Below are 20,031 nucleotides of genomic sequence, written 5' to 3'. Positions count from 1 at the left end.
TGTCCATGGGGAAGAGACATTACTAATTCTATACAGCATTCTTGTCTTCTGATGGGAAGGCACTAATCCCAGTTTCCTTTTATTCCTATGCCTTGCCCTTATCAGAACAGAAGATCTGAAAAAGTCAAGAAAGAGAGAAAGACAAGTGTTACATGACCTCACTCATATGTGGAATCAAAAACTAAAAATAAAATAAAATAAACTGATGAACAAAATAGATCCAGAGACATAGAAGCATGGAATAGACAGATGAATCTCAAGAGGGTAGGCAAGGGTAAGTGGGGAGAAATTAACCAAATAATTTATATATTGTACATAACCCAGAAAATGGTGTGGTAAAGGCGTGGGAGGTGGCAGGTGGCAGGTGTCGGGTAGAGGGGTCAGTGAGGAAAAAAACTGGGACATCTGTAATATTTTCAATAAAAAAATATTGTCAGGAAGGAACTAATGGAAGAACACAATGTGTGTTTTTTTGTTTTTTGTGGGTTTTTTTTTTGTGTGTGTGTGTGTGTTTTGGGGCCATCAGCACCATTACACTAGCACGTGCACACACACCCACAGACACACACACACACACCCCTATAAGCAACACCCTTTGTTCTTGTCATAAACAACAGACATCCCATGTGCATTCACAGGAAGGAAGTATGCCAGTCCTCCATCTCTGCACAATGACCTTCTTCAGCCAGACCAGAAGTTGTGGATCAGAAATTTCAAGTTATGAGTGAACTGGCTTTCTTGCTTGTCTGCCACCAATGGATACCTACTGGTATATACACTTCTCTGAAAATTCACCTTATGTATTTGATTTCCTCAATTGCCACCACATATTCTAGCCATTCTTTCATGTCCAGCCTCAAATGTTGCTCCTTCCATAAAAACATTTTCTGATTTTCAGAGTAAATGGGAGGATTCTCAATCTCCCTACCACTTGTTTTCTCTCTGAAGGAAATATAGAAACTGTAATGTAAAGTAAGAGTTGGTATGGAGGAGGACTTGGAAAGACATGGCTGAGATAGATAGGGCACATCACCCAAAGGGCGTAGGGGATGGTTCACTGTGTAAGTGGATCTGAACTCACATTGCAAAAGTGGAGTTAGGCAGGTGGGTGAGTTATTTCTAGACATCATTCACCTTCATTTCTGAAGCAAGTACTGAGTGTGTACCAAGCACTGTATTAAGCACTTTCAATGCTCTTACATGATTTCCCTGCTTTATAATGGTCTTTTACTCAGGATGAAAGCTAAGCAGCTGTCCTTGACCAGTGTCTTCCCTCACACCCCACTTATAAGCCCTAAGAAACATGTTGACTTTTCTGCACAAATTAGTCCAGACTCCTAACACTTCCCATGACCTCTGCCACTACCATCCAACTCCAGCTGGATGGCATCACTGTAATAGTTTCTAAATCATTTTCCCTCTTTCACCATTGCTTACCTGCTCCTCCCTGTATTTACCATTGTACTTCAAGTTTAAGATTATGGCACTTGTCCAGGAAACTGTAATGTCCTCCTTCCCCTTAGAATAAAGCCCAAATTCCTACCATGGCAAAAAGGTTCTATGCTACTCGGTCTTGCCCTCTGGTTGCCTTGCTGATCTCATTTCCTAAAACTCTGCCCATCGCTTACTCTCCCCTAGTCACACTGGCAGGCCAGGCCATACTACTCTTCCTTCCATACCTCAGACTGGCTGCTGCCTCAAGGCTTTATGTGGGCAGTTCTCTGTCCCTGGTTTGCTCTCCCCAGGATATATGCTGGTGACCTTTGCTCATATGGAATTTTTTTTTATGAAGCCTACTCTGAGGACCATATTTTCCCTAGCCACGAATTCTCTCTATCCTCATCTGCTTTTTGTTTCCCCCCATATCACTTAACTCATCACATATCATCCAGTTCACTTCCTTATTACATCTATGGTTTAATGTCAATCTTCCTGCTCTGGAAACTAAGCTATATGAGGGCAGATGTCTTTGTCTATCTTGTTCACCAGTATATATCAAGCATCAATTACAGTCTTTGGCTTAGGTAAACTCAAATGTTTACCATCAAATGAACTAAAATATCTGATCTTTTCAATAAGCCATTGACATATGAACTTTTTCACACTATTCTAAGAGGATAATTAACTACATTACCTTCTCACAGAAAATATTCAAATACTCTCCAGAGGTCAGACCCTTAGTGTTGACTTGCAGTCTATTTTGCATCCTCCATACTATAATGTGATCTCATTAAGGACAAGAAACAATGTGTATTCCACCTGGCTTGATATTGCCTCCAGAATATGATACACACAGTACCTTGCACATAGTAGTACTCATTAAACATTTATGTAAATGTGTTTGGCCAGCTTTTCCCAAGCAATATGACCTTGTTTGCTACAACCGTGGTCTTCTTACATTGGCTCTTATCAAACTTGCCCTAGGGATAGCATATCATGCTAACCAAGGAGTCATAGAAATTATCTGAGTAAACTGAGGTCCAGACAAGTGCTGTGGCCTATCCAAGGCTATACAGCAACTTAGAGAAAAAGGCAAGACTAGGACCTAATTATTCAGACTCTGCAATCATTTTCCTTTTTGATTTTTAAATATAAAAACAGCGTTTTAGTGCAAATTAATGAAGGAAAATTTATTTGTCTCTCCAGTGTGCCCCACAGAGGATGTATCCAAGGTAGACACACCCCGGGTATTGAATAAATATTGCTTATTTCCTATGAGGCCCAAGCTGAACTTGTACAAATAGTATAAGCAACCCAATTTACCTGGTTGGCCAAGCAGAGATAATGAGGGGAAGTAGGAAATAAAAAGGCCTCATAAAAACAGCTAATAAGCAGTCAATTTTACCTTTAAAAGTGATTTCAGTTTCTGAGACAAAGCTGGAAATTAAATAGAATTTGGAAGATTTACAATCAATGTTAGCTGCCCCGCCAGCATGGCCAAGGGTGAACCTGAGAGGGGGCAGTGAAGGATTGAGAAAAGACAGACAAGAGAATGAAAGCTGGGTCCTCTCTGATAGAGTCTCTTTCTGATGGAGAGCTAGTGACAGCACCACCAACTATAAGCCAAGTCTTTATTTTATAGCAGATGCCACCAGGCAAAGTAAGGGCATAGTTAAGATGTTTACAACATTCTCGTGGGTTTCAATCCTACTCAATTACATGCACCCGAACTCTATCAAGCCCCCATCACTCAGACATGTGGGGCCACGTGTTTGGACCATAGGTTCAAACTTACAACTATCGCTATTGGCTATAATTGTGGGACTTGCACATGGCCATGAGAGGCCTGTCCCCTTTCATTAGTCCAAGGCTTGAACCTGTCCAAACCCTGTAGCTACTTTCCACAATGTTATGCATGGTTTTTATTTTAATTTAAGGGGGGGAGGGGAAGTGGCAGCAAGGCCTTGAGCAAAACTGATAAATTGCTACTTGATCAATGTTTTTCTTGTCTGCACAATAAAAACAAAACCATAAATTATGCTAATTCTTCTTTGGGCTAGGTGAATTTCAGCAGCATCGGTGGATGGTGACAGCCCAAGTAATCATAGATTCATCCCAGCATGAAACCTAGAATCCCAGCCTTGGGCTGCTGCCCTGCCTGGGCATTGTCAAAAAACCAGGACCCTCCCAGAGTTAAACTGAAAGCCTGTTAAATAATTTAAATGTTTCTTTTGTGTTCAAATAACGTTTTCCTCCATTTCTGAAAGCAGCTTGGGAATGATAACATCAATTCTCGTGATTGATAAGACATGGCCCAATGCTATATTACTTTTAGCTTAATTTTTCTTCCTAATAGATGACTGTTGACTTCTGCAATACTGGGAACTGTGCTTTGGGTGTAAGTTAATCTCAAAGGCCCTTCTAACAATGCCTGTAACTTTAGGCTGATGCTCCTTGTATAATTCGAAAATACTACACAATTCTGTACTAGGAGCAAGAAAATCAAATGAAAGTCAGAATAAAGAACACAGAAAATGCCATTAAAATAGAAGCTAATAGAACTTGGCCCCCATCTCAAGCCTATCATTCCTTTGAGCCAGGACCTATGCAAGAGGAAGCCATTTTTTGTGAATTTGATGGGGAAAATAAAACATTTTGGGGGGCTAGCATTTTTGGGTCAGTGCCAGTAACTTAATGTACATTCTTGATAGCCTATAATTAAGTCACAGGCCCTGTATCCACAATCTGGTCTTGCAATATCTGTTTACCTAAGTACTCCCATTTTACAGAGGCCATAAACCAAGAACAATACACAATCCCTAGAAGGGGGTATCAGCACTGGCACCAGGCCAGGCCTTTAAGGTGTGGTCTCACTCTCCTGGCCCCATCCCAACACACAGGGCTTTCTGCAAATCCCATGAAAGGTCTGGAAGTCCCATACATATTTGGGAGACAAAGAAACCAAATGACATAAAGGGAGAGTTTCCCCCATATTGGTTTGCTCAGGATTTGGAGAGAAACAGTCTCCCCTGAGTCACTGTACTAGTGCATGCGAAACATCTGAAAAGAAATGGGTTTTTCTGTATCTCTGGTATTCCTGTGTATTTTTTGGTCACCTGGTAAATTCTGTAACAATTTGAAGCCAGTTAGTGACCTTTGAATGCCAAGGACCTCTATGTTGGATTGAAATTAACATGAAAGTTTTGATTTGCATCATACAGCAGACCCCTAAGTTTATTCTTTCCCTCACTGAAATCTTCCTCTCTTTTCTTCTCCTGTGCTCTCCCCTTCTCTCCTCTCTTTTCCCCTCTCCTCACCTCTCTTCACCACTCCTCCCCTCCTCTCCTCTCCCCTCTCTTTCCCTCTACCTCTTCTCTCTCTTTTCTCCCTCTCCTCTCCTGTCCTCTTCCTCGCTTACTCTCTCTGAGAGATTTATTTTAAAGAACTGGCTCACATGACTTGTGGCAATCAGGCAAGACCAAAATCTGCAGGGCAAGCTGGAAACTCCTGGGCGGGCAGGAGACCATATTACAGTCTGGAGGTAAAATTTCTCCTCTCAGGGAAATAACTTGTTTTGTTCTTAAAAATCTTTCAACTGATTGCATGAGCCCCACTCACATTATTAAGGGTCACTTACTTAAAGTCAACTGATTGTAGGTGTCAACCACATATTCAAGTACCTTCAGAGCAACATCTAGACTAGTGAGGATAACAAAAGTCTTGCCTACAGAAATTATATTCAAGCAGCCACCTAGTAAATTACCATGAGTTGGCCAAGCCAGAAGGAGAGGAACTACATTTCAGGGTTTTGCATGTGCTTACAAAAAAGCCCTGAATCAAAAATGAACCCTTTTCCATTTGAGACATAAAAAGTAGCCAGAGCAGCTGGAGCCTAAAAAACTTTGCTCCCAGATATCCTTAGTAGACAAAGCAGAGTTACTGAACGGGACAAAAAGCTTTTGTTTCCATTGGATCCAGGCACACAGCCTACACATATTTATGAAATCTATGAGGCAAAATATAATTTTTTTTATTCTATTGGTCCCACGATTAAAATCTTCCATGGTCCTATTACATGTAGGATAAAATATTTGTCCTCTGAAAGTTTTTCGGATCTGGTACTGCCTTGCTGTCTTCATAGCAACCCCTATCACTCTCTTTCCTAACTACCTCACTCCCATCATACCTTTAGTTCTCAAACTTGCCAGTACTAGTCCAGTCTCTGGGCCATTGAACTTGCTCTTTCTTCTACTCATACCACCATTCTCAAAGTTTTCACACATCAGGACAATTCTCAGTTTTCAGATCTCAGCTCAAAATTCCTCCTCCTCTTCCTATTTTCATCATTACCATCTGATCCCATCTTATTTGCTTGTTTCTTTCCTTACACTCACTAGAATGGAATTTCCATGAGAGCAGAGACTTTGATAGTCAGTATGTAATACATATTCTTTTGAAAAAAATGGATCTAATATTTTTGATAAATAATCTTGGAGCTTAACTTTACTCATCTTTAGATTGAAATTAGTAATGCATATTTTGTCTATCAACAGGACTACCAAGCTATGTGATAGAATATGTATTTAACACACTTGTAAATTGTGGAGGACTGCAAAACTGATTCTCTTTTGTCAGAGGCTAAAATTTTTCTAGTTGACTTTGAAATGTCTTTGTATTTTTCTTTTTTGCTTTGTTTCTTGGTCAATAAATTCATGATTCTCAAATAAAAAAGAGCTTATAAAAGAACATGATTTAAACAATGTCCCAAACAAGCTATCACAAGGAAATGAGAGATGAAGAAAAACTGCGATAAGACTGATTACACATTAGCAGAACCGTTCTAGAATCAGGTCTGGAAAGAGAAATGTTACAAGCCTATACATGGTGATAAGTAGGAAGGACACAAATTGTAGAGTTAGATAAATGAGGTTCCAAATCTTAGCTCCCTGCTAAACATTTGTTTGTAAAATGGGCACAAAAAAAAGATACCTAGCAAAAAAGGTTGTCATGAATTTTAATTGGGATATATAACAGTATATATCACTAAGCCTGGCACATAGTAGGTGCTAAAAATATTATTATTTATGATAACATTAAAAGAGTGAGCATAGCATTTTACAACATGCAATCCATATTGACAAATTCTGGATGATTCATTTAGGGTCCACCAGAGGAAGTCCACTGAATTGTACACAGTGGCATAATGAGGGTCACATGATAACTTTTAGACACCAAGTATAAACATTTCCGAAGCCCCCTGCCTTAGTAGCTCTGGACAATAGCTCCAGGAGTCAGGTTCTTCCATAATTCTTGTTGCTGTTTTTCATCCCCATAGAGAAGGCTCTGGCAAGGACAAATGTGCAGCCTGAGCTGAGAGCTGTCCAGCCAAGAATGATAACATCTACCAGCTTTACAAAGAAGCCAGTTCCTCCTGTCTCTTACAGATGTCAGAGTCGGCTTAATGGGCATCCCTATGGCTGCTGTGACAAATGGCAAGGCATTTTCCTGGTCTCACTCCTTACTGATTTGCTTCCTGTACCTTTTGAAATATGCCCCTTAAAAAAGTCTACGACCTAAGGCCACAGAACCAGGACACTTTGAAAGAGAAGTTACAGTTGGCCTGCTCCCTCACCTTTCTGAGAGTCTTACTTTAATACCCAACCCCACAGGGAGGTCTGCCCAACACCTCTTCTACCTACTCTTAGAATTCATTATTGTGCAGCTATAAATAGAGAAACCACTGCCTGTGACTCTGCAGCAATTCTTTTGTTTGTGTGTTTGGTTGGCTATTCATATACCACAATTTTAAAGTTTTCATTAAAAAATAATAAGGCAATGCTGCTTGATCATGGTAGCTCAGTGGTTGAGCATCCACCTATGAACCTGAAAGTCAGGGTTTCATTCCCAATCAGGGCACATGCCCAGGTTGCAGGCTCAATCCCCAGTGAGGGGCATACAGGAGCAGGTCAATGATTCTTTCTCATCATTGATGTTTCTATCCTTCTCTCCCTCTCCCTTCCTCTCTAAAATCAATAAAAATATATCTTAAAAAATAAGGCAATGTTTTTTTCAGTAAAAAACAATGGCATGATATTAAATGTTTTAAGTTATTGGAAAGGCCAGGTTAAAAGAAACTAAGTTCAGCTGAGTATTTTTGGTACACTAGAACTGTTCTTTGAGCTGTGGGTATAGATAAACATAAGACATAGCTCTGGCTCTTAGAAAAACTTGCCTTTTAGGGATGACCAACCATCAAACAACTACCTATTATTCAGGCCAAGTGGTTAGAATATTGAGTGATGGGAGCACAATGGAGGATACTCAACCTAGATCATAGGTTTGGAAGGGAGGTCTATGGATGATTGGAGAAATGAGGAAGTCCAACATAGGGTACAGAAACCCTGCCTAACAAGTGATGTATGAAGACATGTGGAAATAAGATGAGGAGCCAGAGTTAAGAACATAGATGTAGGGGACAATATCTGGATAACTGGGTCATATGGAGAAAAGCTTGAGCTTAATTTGAACCTAATTCAATTGAAGAAGAGGTCACTTATCATTGTTTTTTCTATCACTATTTTGATTTTGAAGGAAGCATGATCAAAAGAGGGACTGGCAATAAGACAGTGCGAGCAAAGACATATTAGCTGAGATGGCAGAGTCAGCACTTAAATGAAACAAGTGCCTGCGGGAACAGATGGAAGGACTTTGCAACAGACATCAGCAGAATTGCTAAAAGTCTGGAGCAATGCTGTGTTTTCAATACTCAAAGAGCCAGAGAATGTGCTCAGGACCATGTGCCACTAAAGCGCCAAGTACCTGCAGAGGCACTTTAAGTCATGGTGTGTGTATGACTCAAAAGATACAAAGACAAGGGAAGAGTTGTACAAGATTCCAGTTAAAGAGAAATTGAGCCCTAGCCAGATTGGCTCAGTGAATAGAGTATCTGCCTGTGGGTTGAAGAGTCCCGGGTTTGATTCTGGTCAAGGGCACATTCCTGAGGAGCATGCAGGAGATAGTCAATAAATAGTTTTCTCTCATCATTGATATTTCAATCTTCTTCTCCCTTTCTCTCTGAAATCAATAAAAATATATATATATTTTTAAATTGAATAAGTCTTGATTGTATTGCTAGGTTGACTGTTCCTTATTTCTCAGTTTAAATGAGTATTTTATTATGCAGTATATTATTTCCTTTACCAGAATATGCTTCTTAGTGTTTACCATCTTGTTTCAATGAAATATATATGGTTTTAAAAAGTAGATGTGGTTATGGGAAGAAGATGTTCACAGTACCTGTGTGTAAGGTTATCTGTCCCCTTGGAGGCTCAGGGGACTCCCAGTCAGTCCTGGGACCATCAGTTTTAATTACTCTGATATCTGCAGAGTTAAGGTCTCCTGGGTGCTTTTAAGGCTGTTAAGGTAAACCAATTTCAAGATGGCAAGTGCTGGGAATATTTGGTCCAGAGAAAGGAGAATAGCATAAAATGTAGTGAAGGAACACACACATGCAGTGCATACAAATACACAATATGTGTTGTGTTTGTGTGTATAGGATACAATTTTCTATACAAGCTTAATTATTTTATCTCTGAAATCAAAGAATATGATTCTAGATGCATTTCCAGACCAGACAACTCCTTTTGGAAGTATAAAAATACAGGAACTTGAATTTTTCCCTAAGCTCTTTGTTGTTGTTTTTGTTTTATTTTAGCATTATATGATGATAGTATTTGGGAGCAGAGAATGGAGCTCTGATATTAGAACAGTGAACTGGCAAGCAGTTAGACAGCTAAAATAACCAGTCCTGCCATCTGCAACAAAAGTAATTACAGCCCCCTCAGTCTTTCGTCTAGACTTTTGGGAAAATAATAGAAAATAATACTGCCTCAGTAAAACATTACTGCCTGTTATATAACTACTTCTAAAATTTTAAGAATTAAAAATGAAAGGATTTAACTACAAAGGGTCTTAATATCGTGTTCTCTCCTGGTTAACAGGTTACATCTTTGTCTTACTTTTCCAGTTACCGCATGGATTCCTATGAGCCCCTCAATAACACAGTTTGATGGTCAACAACTGAATAAAATGTAATTTGAATGGGGAATTCCTATTAACATCCAATATTCATTTACAGAGTCTCTTTTCCATTGTTTTTGCTATTCCCTCATGTACAAAGTGGATAACTTAGTACGAAATCTGCAGTTACAAGGGCCTGTGGTGAATACTACATAACTAGCACAATAGGAGTGTACTGGAGAAACTTGCATATGGCAAGCTGGCCAACCAAGGTTTCTGATTATCTTAAAAGAATGTAGAAAATAGTTTTAAACATCTGAGTTAACACATTTTGAGACATATTCCCACACCTTTCCCTCACACCCTTTTTTAGGAATGTTGTGATAAGACTAGAGGGCAATGGAATTCCAAGGGAAGAAGCTCATTAACAAAATCATGATTTCACCCACTGAGGGGTGAGTACAGCTCTTTGAACTCTATTCCAATGGAATGATATATTCCTAATCGGAGCTATAATACTTAAATAAAGAAAGCATCTAACTTATTGATAGGAGAAAACTTGTTAATTGTGTTCACAATAGGTTTTTTTTTATTGTTTAAACTATTACTAATAGCAGTACATATGTCTCCTTTTTTTCCCCATTGACCTTCCCCCAACCTCCCCAAAGGATGCATCAGGATGAAGGTAAATTTAGACTCAAAACAGACAAAGAAAACAGACAGGCCTTGTCTACATTATTGGCACTGAGAGCTGTCCACTGGCTAAGCCACTGTTCAAGTATTACTCTCAGTTGTAAAGAAATTGGAGAGATAGCCAAATAAATAATTGTCTCCTTAAAACTTAAAGTTATCAAGAACTGTAAGCCTACCAACCAGGCTCAAATTATCATGGTAGATGAGCAAACTTCTGTGGGAATTTTTCGGCATAAAAAGAAACAGTGAGCTCATATAACAGTGAGCTTGAAAACTCTGCTGCTTTTATTTACTTTAGCAGATATTGAGAATGTACCCTGTGATAGACTTGGGGGGAAACAGGAGAATGAAACCTGGCCCTATGGTTTTTACTACTAGAGAACCTTCTGTCACCTTAAACAGACTTCATATTTAAAATTAACTTGAAAAACTTTATGGATCCAACACATGCGCGCGTGTTGGATCCACAAATATACCACATGCATGCAAATTCCATCACTGTCATTTCCACGTAACTTCAGGAACATGTAGTCCATGTGAAATACTTTTCAACAGCTTCTTCCTGGAAATTAGACACAGGCCTGAAGTTCAGATTTTAACACTTGACTGCTTTCTGCATGAAACAGTGACCAAAAGAAACTGAGGACTAGTTAAATAGATCATAGATCATACACTCTCAGAGTTACAATTTAGGAGTTACTCAATAATCGTCAATCCAAATCAAATTGAAGGTGTGCTTTAGCCAAAATTAATCAGAGCATCAGGACATTTAGAACTCCTGCTTCTAGGCAACTATAACAAAATATATTCATCAGCTACTTGTTAATTAAATGGAAATCAAATGAAAATATACTTGGCTGCCAGAGGCTGGGTTGTTGGCAGTGATTAACTGTATTGATCGAGGACTTTTCATTAGATCTCCCTGGGAGGCGATGGTTACAAGTACTTGATGGACACAAAATGCAGATGAGGGTCAGACTTTGTGATGGGGAAAACGTAGAATTCCTTCCTACACCTGGACCAGTATGTCCAATATTTAAAGTAGATTTGGGTTCTTCTAAGCTTCCATTGCTCAAATATCATGTTAACCATGGTTTCTGAGGATCAATCTTATAGGGCCTCCTCTCCAACTCTCAACCTTTTCATTTTCACCATCAGCCTACCACTTTGCCCCAAATAGAAAACACTAACTTTTCTCCATTCTTCAAAAGTAAACTGTCCCGCTACTCCTGAATGTGGCTACCCTTAGGTTAAATGTGGGCTACAGAAAGAAGTTAAAGCCGGCACAGTGATGGCAACAGTGAGTTTGAACACTGGACTTTACTCAATTTTCAAATCCATTTGCATCATGGAGAAGCTTTTTGTTGGCCATGACCTTTGCTAGGATCCTGTTTCCTGCCAAGATTCTCAAGCTCCTCTTCTCATTTCCATCTCTCTTCTCTTTTTCATCCTTCCCAAGTTCTCATTCTGCCCCCTCCGCCTTTAACAGAGCTGCTATGAGTAACAACAGATTTCCTGAGACTCTGTTATGCAGAGAATTACTTTCAGAATATTCCCAAGACCACACTTCTATTATCAAAAATCACCACTATGGTATTTGTTCTAACTAAGGAGAAGCTATCCTTCCTAACATAAATTTGTCAAGAGATTCATGTAGCTGACTTCTTTTCAAAATAATTAATATTTTCTCTCATTTTGCTCATCCCTCCAGTCTTTCAATAAATGTTTATTTAGTCTACATAAGCCACTATGCTAGTCTTTGGGGGAAAAGGAACATTTTATAAATAAATAATTCAATCAAATTTTACCAGATCAAATACTCAAATGTTTTAGCTCTACATTGGTTATAAATATGCCAGTGAATGGTTCAATTCATTTAGAGTCTTCTTATTTTGCATAACAACTACTTAGAAATCAGTTATTATTTGAATTTAACTGGCTCATCTTCAAAGTAATGAAATCTTTGCTCTCAACTAGTTGTTTTTAAATCTCTTGAAATGCAAGCATAGCTTTAAGAAATCTGAAGAACATCATCTCATCATAACATATGCTCATTGATATGAAACAACACAAATCTATTTCTTCAATGTAGGACTGTCAGCACAATAAAGCTTTCTGGCCATGTTCTGCTTTATGGAAAACTTTATTAGTCTCAATTCAAATGATATAATTTTGGGATTTTTTTTTTTTAAATATATATTTTATTGATTTTGTACAGAGAGGAAGGGAGAGAGATAGAGAGCTAGAAACATCGATGAGAGAGAGTCATCGATCAGCTGCCTCTTGCACACCCCCTACTGGGGATATGCCCGCAGCCAAGGTACATGCCCTTGACCGGAATCGAACCCGGGTCCCTCAGTCCCCAAGCCGACGCTCTATCCATTGAGCCAAACTGGTCTCGGCAATTTTTGGATCTTTTGATGCTGGTTCTAAACCCACTTTACCAGTAAGGAATCTGAAAAACCATTATATAATGTGTCACTACTAAGGAATTCCATAAGCAGCAGATAACAAGTATTTCCATATGAAGGGGTAACAGTGGGCATTAGTTTGTTTTTGGTACATGTATCATGCTAAATTTAACCTTTATGATGACAGCAACTGTAGACTCTTCTTTGAAAGAACAGCATAACAATTCTCAATTCATGACCCAAGCGAGGAAAGTGGTAGGTTTTGTGTCAGCTGAGTCAGAGCAACACCACAGCCTGGGAAAATTATCCTTAGTCATAACAATATCTGAAGTAAAATTTCCAGGTGTCCACGCTAAGTGGAATGAATCAGTGCTTGGGTGGTACATTCAGGTCCTAAATACCCATTCCTAAGTGCAGGATAAAGCCTGCCTCATTTCCAGAAGTGGCCAGGTTTTATGTCCTCCTATTATTTTTCATTTTTTTTCTATCACATAGCAGGTTCATGTCTTCCCAGAAGGTGCTCACCCTCCTGAAATGATTTCATACATGCCACAGAGCGTAGGAGAAAGAAAAGTGTTTGAATATAAATTCCTTTGGAAATGATTGCAGGGGAAAATGGTGTATAACAACAAAAAAGGAAGCCTTGGCTCAGGCCCCTTAGAGCAATAACTCTTTCTGACTCATTTTCACTGATTGGCCTCCTCTCAGAGTAAATACAAGGGTATTGCAAGCTTAGCAAGCCTTCAAGATCGAGTGTGCTTGCTTCCCAATGGGGAGCAGAGCTGCTCTTAGAAAACTGTGCTACAGGTGAAGTTCAGTTTGGATTGGGTTCATCTCCCTGCTCACAATTTCTTCACCATCCTTGCCTCCTCAAATGTATTTCCTAAAAGCCTTTAATGAAAGATGAAACAGAGAGTGCCGGAGACCAGGATGCCAGGACACAGGCTTTATTACAGAGAAGACCACTGCCAGCTGCTTCCAGAGGAGAAAGAGAGCGAGGGCTGGGGTGCGGGCACCTTTTAAGGGGAGGAAATAGAGGGGACGGGGCTTAGGGAACTCAGCACACACTGATTGATGGTTTCATGTAAGGCCTATGATTAGGAACTTAGGGACTTAGAAATCTGGGGCTTAAGGTATTTGGCAGGTGCTCATTGGTGGTTCAGTGCTCAGGAATGTTTGGCTGCAGGTGGAGTTTACATCATTCTACATCCATCAGTTGGAGGAAGGGAGGATCTATCATTTAAGAGTCAAAGGAGAGCTAAAGATGGGTTCTTCAGACAACCTGACATTCTAGATTACGGGCTTTCCAAGAATCGAATAAATCATGTCCAACAGAACATACTTTTAACTACTCTAAGAATGTGGCCACATTCAGAAGAGCCACATGTTTTCACATAATTTTTCCGCTCCTTCCTTTCATCTTTTTCTCCATTTATATTTTCTTTATTAATAAACATTTAAGTTGAACATAGTGATTTAACTTTTTAAATGAGTGCCTACTGTGCACCAGGCCTGTTTTCTACATGCAGTTTCACATTTATTTTTTGTAGGCTTTTAAAGCAACATTTATTTTTTTAAAGTTAACATGTGCATATATAGGAAACTGGAAAACACAAGCAAAGAACAAAGCCATTCATAATCACAAGCAGTTTCCAGTCTGACGTGTCCTTTTAAGTCCTGTGTATCTACACAATTAAGCTTCCATTTTTATGTAATTAAGATGGTAGAGTTATGCATCATGCTTTCTCACACATCATTAATATTTATCACTTCAAAGTGCCAAAGCTATGAGTATTTTGATAACCAAGAATACTGTATACCAACTCAATTAGGCAGAAAATGTAATCCTGCCTTACTTGGTGACAAAAATTTCATAAAAGACAGAAATAGCAGCAGAAAGACCTCTAGATAAAAGATATTCACAAAGTTACAATTGAAATATTGTGTTCCCTTAATCTTCCATTAAAAATGAGACCCAGCCGAAACTGGTTTGGCTCAGTGGATAGAGCATTGGCTTGGGGACTGAAGGGTCCCGGGTTCGATTCCAGTCAAGGGCATGTACCTTGGTTGTGGGCACATCTCCTACAGGCAGCTGATCGATGACTCTCTCTCATTGGTATTTCTAACTCTCTATCTCCCTTCCTCTTTATACAAAATCAATAAAATATATATTTTTTTAAAAAATGAGACCCAAAGCAAGAATACACAAAGTATAATGTTTCTAAGAGAATTATGATTTATATTTTAAAATATTAGCAAGGAGGCAAGTTTTGACTGAAGTACTTAACAACATATTCCTATAGCATAGTCTAAAGAGAAACATGCACATCAGTGGTTATCCACAATGTGAATATGAACACATCCACACACACCCCACAGGAACAAGTCCTGATGGCCATTTCTGAGATGGTTCAACAACTCCATGTCCCAACTGCCTCTTTTTTTAATAATTACAACAAAAAGATATTTACAAACTGGTTAATTCACTAGCTCTGCTTTTTATCTACAAATTGGTTAATTCACTAGCTCTGCTTTTTATCAGATATTGTGAAAAAGACATTTAAAAAGCTCCAATGTTGCAAAATAAAGAATCTTGTCCACAATAAACAATTTTTTAGGCTTTTAAAGTAACATTTATTTTTTTAACTTAACATGTGCATATATATCATATTTATTCTTTAAATCAAACTCACAAGAGGAATACTTTCATGCCTGTGCAACAGCTAAAGAAACTGAAGTTCAGAAAGATTAAGTGAATGGCACAAGGAGATAAGCAATATTGGTCCTGTCTCAAATCCAAGTCTTTCTGTCTCCAAAGACATGTTCTTTCCTATACTGTCCTCCACCTCTCACCCAGCTCTGGAAGTTACACAGGGCAGATAAGAAACTGCATGGCCCATGTATTCTAAGCTGCACCAGAACTCAGGTTATTTTCTCTTCATATTTACTTAAAATACAGCATCTCTTATAGTGCAAAACTCATTTTAATTTCATCAATGCCTTTTGTATATATAAATTTCTCCAATTCTCCTTCCTTTAAAATTCACTCCTTCAAGTCTTATTTTCTCAAATTTTATGTTACTGTAAAGAAAGGGTGCTAAGAAGAGAAATCAAGGGATATTCATACTGAAGTACTCACTATAGACCATGATAACAAATACGTAGCTCATTAATGTATAAACAACCCTACCCCACCCTCACCCCCCAAAAAAAGAAGTGTGACTTACTGGGAGAAATAAAGGACAAAGAATAAAGACTGGCTTTGGAGTTATACAGACCTTAGTCTGGAACCACATTTGCTACCTTCTGCTTGATCAGGACCTTGAGCCTAACACTCAAGCTTTCTACATAGCCATACATAATCCCTTTCCTGTAAAATTAGAACCCCCTTTGTTTATAAGGGAGGTTAAATGAAGTAATGTACAGTCAATATCTGATTAGTTAGGTAGGCCTTCAATGTCCCTTTCTCCTCTATTCTTTCTGCCACTCTGAGGCTGAAATTTGCATTCACCCTGCTTGCAAGACTGTCTCATAAGTAACACTGGTCTTGATGGATTGGAATGTTTCTTGTGTCTTCTCTCAGTGAAAAAAATTATGAAGCAGTTATAATATGTAGGAGCAATGTCAGTGAATTATTTGGAAATATTTTGTTCCTCAAACAGACCATCTCAGATGGACTGTGAGTACAATATTCTAGCTGAATTTCACTACAAGTTAGAGCTCATTCATCTAACACAATTCCTCTACCTTCTACAGGAATCTCTACTTTATGTATTGATTAAACAGAAAATGGTCCATTGTATTTGTACAACAAAACAGAATCATGATAAATGCTGCTGAGTTAACAAGTTTCCAGTAGAAACACATCAAGCTGTAGATGAAAAATAAGAAATAGGAGACTGCTATCAGTTAAGGCCTGAGATAAAACTTAATGTGAGGTACTTCATTGTCTCTGGCCACCCTGCTGTGCTAGTTAGGAGGTCTGTGGCATGATGATAAATTTGGAACCCTACCCAATTTACCAAAACCCTAGCAGAGGACTAGAATGTGAAATCTAACTGCTCTATTATATGTCATATTTTTCAAAACCCAGTTTAAAATATAATTTCAGTGAAATAAGACATGTCTGAGCTTTGCCTCATTATTAAGACAAAGACATTTAATTCCTTTCGGATCTTACTGGCTTTGCTGACTAACTTTTCAGGCATAAAAACTTTGTAAAATACAAGATAGATTCAATTCCAAAAGGTTTGAGAGCAATCAAGAGTTGGGAAACTTTCTTGATTATTTCATGGACTTGACTCAGTGGAAACCATTGTCATTTCAATTTCTTTTGAAATAAATGTAAAACTTCTTGCCTTCATATCGGAGACTCAAACATCGACTACTCTGACCCTTACAAGCAGTTTGGGGCACAAATAGACAAATTTCATTTTTCTAATGAAATATATTTCCAGAGTTAATTATTCTATCTCTATATGGCCAGATGAACAAGAAGTCAATACCTTTCACAGACTGTCCTCCCTTCCTTGAACTTAATTTAAAAATTACCTTAAAACCCTCCTTAAAGAGGTCTACCCTGCTTAATAATGTCTTTACTGAGGGAGAACCACATAATAAGATGATTATGAGAGAGCCCCATTTTCTACTGCTTTGTGTTGCTTTGCTCCAGTTTAGCTACTCAAAATCTGCATTGCCTGGTACTGTCATACCCTACTGTTGTGACAGAGCCTTGCAGTGGCCATTTAAGGCTAGCGAAGAACAAAAGAAAGGCTCTTCCACTCAGTGTTAAGCTTAGTCAGTGCCATATCATCTCCAGCCAGATCACTCTCTTTATTTAACCCCTGCTCCTACTGCAGATCCCTGTGTGGACTCCTGAGATTTCTTAAAAGAAGACAATCCCATTCCTTCAGCACTCTTATGCTCAGCCAAGGATGTTTAAGATTTGGTCTTTTCCCAAGTCCAGGGTTGAAGTTGTAGTCATGCATTCAATTATTTTTCATTGAGCCTTATCCCAGCTTGGACTGCTTTATAAATGACCATAGTCTGAATGACTTCTCAACAATAGAAATTTATTTCTCACAGATTTGGAGTCTGAAAGTCCAAGGTCAGGGAGGCAGCATAGTTGGATGGTTGGATTCTGGTGAGAGCCTTCTTCCAGGTTGTAGACTGCTAGCTTTTTCCTATATTCTCATATGGTGGAAAGAAGGCAAAAGAACTGGGGACTCCACCCTAATGATATAATTACTTTCCAAAGGCTACACTTCTTAATACCATCACATTGGGGGTTAGGATTTGAACAGGTGAACTTGGGGGCTGATGGCACACATACATTGAGCCAATTATAAGCATCAATCATAGGGAAAACTCAGTTCTAGCTGTTGAGAATTCATTCATGAGAAAGATACAACCATTTTGCCCTCCTGGAGTTTATTTTATTCCCTTTAAAGCACACTGTTTGTCCCAGAGTGACTGAGTTGGGAAGGGCGTTCATCTGCATCCATATGCTGCTCTAGAAAAGGTCCCATGAATTCAAACTGTCCCCAGGATGGACAGTGACAGGCAATAATTAATTTTTATATGTGAGTTGAGTTGAGATTATGCCTTGGAGCACATGCAGCTGATACACAAGGACAATTGTAGGCTCAGAACAGTAAGAGATGAGAAGTTAGATTTCACAAAATATTCTTTTAATAGTTTGGCTTTCAAATAAAGACCAATATTATACTCAACCCACTTATAATATTGAGGCTCATACAGTGATGGTTACAGCCAGGACCTGAGTTTGATTGGTCTGCCACCTGTTTGGTGTATAATCTTTATATATATCTATCTTGATTTTTTGCAGAGAGGAAGAGAGAGGGATATAGAGTCAGAAACATCGATGAGAGAGAAACATCGATCAGCTGCCTCTTGCATTCCCCCCGTCCCACTGGGTATGTGCCCGCAACCAAGGTGCATGCCCTTGACCAGAATCAAACCTGGGACCCTTCAGTCCGCAGGCTGATGCTCTGTCCACTGAGCCAAACCAGTTTCGACTGGTGTATAATCTTAATGCATCTGCCTGGTTTTCTCATCTGTAAAAATGAAATAATAAATGTAAGTATCTCATAGAAGCTTATGTATATTACTAAATTAATGTATGTTCAAAACAATGTCTGAAATGCATTTAGCACTTGCAAATAACAGCCGAGATTTCTTATGTTCCAATCGCTAAACATATGGTTTGAAAAATAAGTATTGAAGCACATCAATTTGCAGATTATTCTGTTATTGGGCTTTTGACTTAAAAACTTAATCATAGTATCTATATCTTTTGGTCACACTCCATTTTAAGAAGTGTGGTGTTTCACAAGTACCAGTTTGGCTTATTTAAGAAGAAACCTCTGCTTTAGTAAAGCAAGACAGTGACTTCAGATGGCACTAGGGTGGATTAATAGACAATGTCATGCCAACATATTTTCCTTGCTAGAGAGCATCAATGCTTTATCCTATGTTTATTAAGTGCTGAGGGAAAGTGATACCAAGATGGTCATTCAACACAAGAATCATTCACCATTTTTCCTAAATCTATGTGTTCTCTAAATTTATAGTGATAAGATTTTTATCTTTTTTGAAACACGAACTTTACCTATATGGACTAAATGAATACACGATGGTGTATAAGCAGCTGATAGAGCTGCAATATTACCTAGGGATATATTCAAAATATTTAGCTCCTGGGATAGTATAGGCTTTTCTGTAAAGAATTATTTGTGCCTACTGGTAAAAATATCAAACCCTCTGTTAAAAAGCAAAATAATCTACTCAAAATTGAACTCAACTATTGTGGGTAATGTCTGATGGGAATTGGAGTTAAATTTATGCTAAATTATGAAAAAATGTATCCATAAACATACAGAGTGGGATGCATAATGAAGAATGAGCATGCATTTCAATACAGAGATTTTTGACAAGAAATATCATAAATGGCTATTATGAAGGAGCTTATAAAAATTCTAAATTAGATGTCTGAGATGATGGCTTTGAATGGTTCTAAATTTTTCTGCATGTTTAGGGAGGGCCAAGAGTGTATTTCCAGATAGACCTGTGCATTCTGCATTTGGGATACTATAAAACATGCAAATCAGGTTAAGTAAAGTAATCAGAGTCTAACACATATAGAGAATCATTACTCTCTGCTCTGCTATTATGGTGCACAATTTCTAGCTGTGTGTGTGACAGGTGACACAGAGGAAGTGGTAGTGTGCTATTGCCAAAGGAAACAATGTCTGCTTGGGACTCTGCCTGTCCATTTTCCAACGGGGACCAGTTTCTTCTGAAACTGAGGTGCCTATTGTCTATACAGAATGAGCTCATCAGTGATTTAGGATTAGGGTGACCTCAAGTTATTTGTGAGTTTGTTAATCTTCATGTGTGCTAATTGGAAGGACATGATGTTTTATTCTTACGTCAACTGTTGCCAAAA

General features: G+C 38.6%; 1 long non-coding RNA gene across 1 annotated transcript; it reads right to left on the bottom strand.

Moving 5' to 3' along the window:
- Positions 1 to 568: 568 nt before the first annotated feature.
- Positions 569 to 14,999, bottom strand: LOC118712124. The gene is made up of 3 exons (XR_004985975.1): positions 14,941 to 14,999; positions 2,385 to 2,390; positions 569 to 579 (listed from the first exon to the last, which is right to left on the bottom strand). It is a non-coding gene; the product is annotated as an uncharacterized LOC118712124 (long non-coding RNA).
- Positions 15,000 to 20,031: the final 5,032 nt, after the last annotated feature.

Source organism: Pipistrellus kuhlii, unplaced genomic scaffold, assembly GCF_014108245.1.
Source record: "Pipistrellus kuhlii isolate mPipKuh1 unplaced genomic scaffold, mPipKuh1.p scaffold_m20_p_1, whole genome shotgun sequence".
In the NCBI taxonomy this organism is placed as follows: Eukaryota; Metazoa; Chordata; class Mammalia; order Chiroptera; family Vespertilionidae; genus Pipistrellus; species Pipistrellus kuhlii.
Note: the sequence above shows the minus strand (reverse complement) of the source record. Positions and strands in the feature narration are given on the sequence as shown.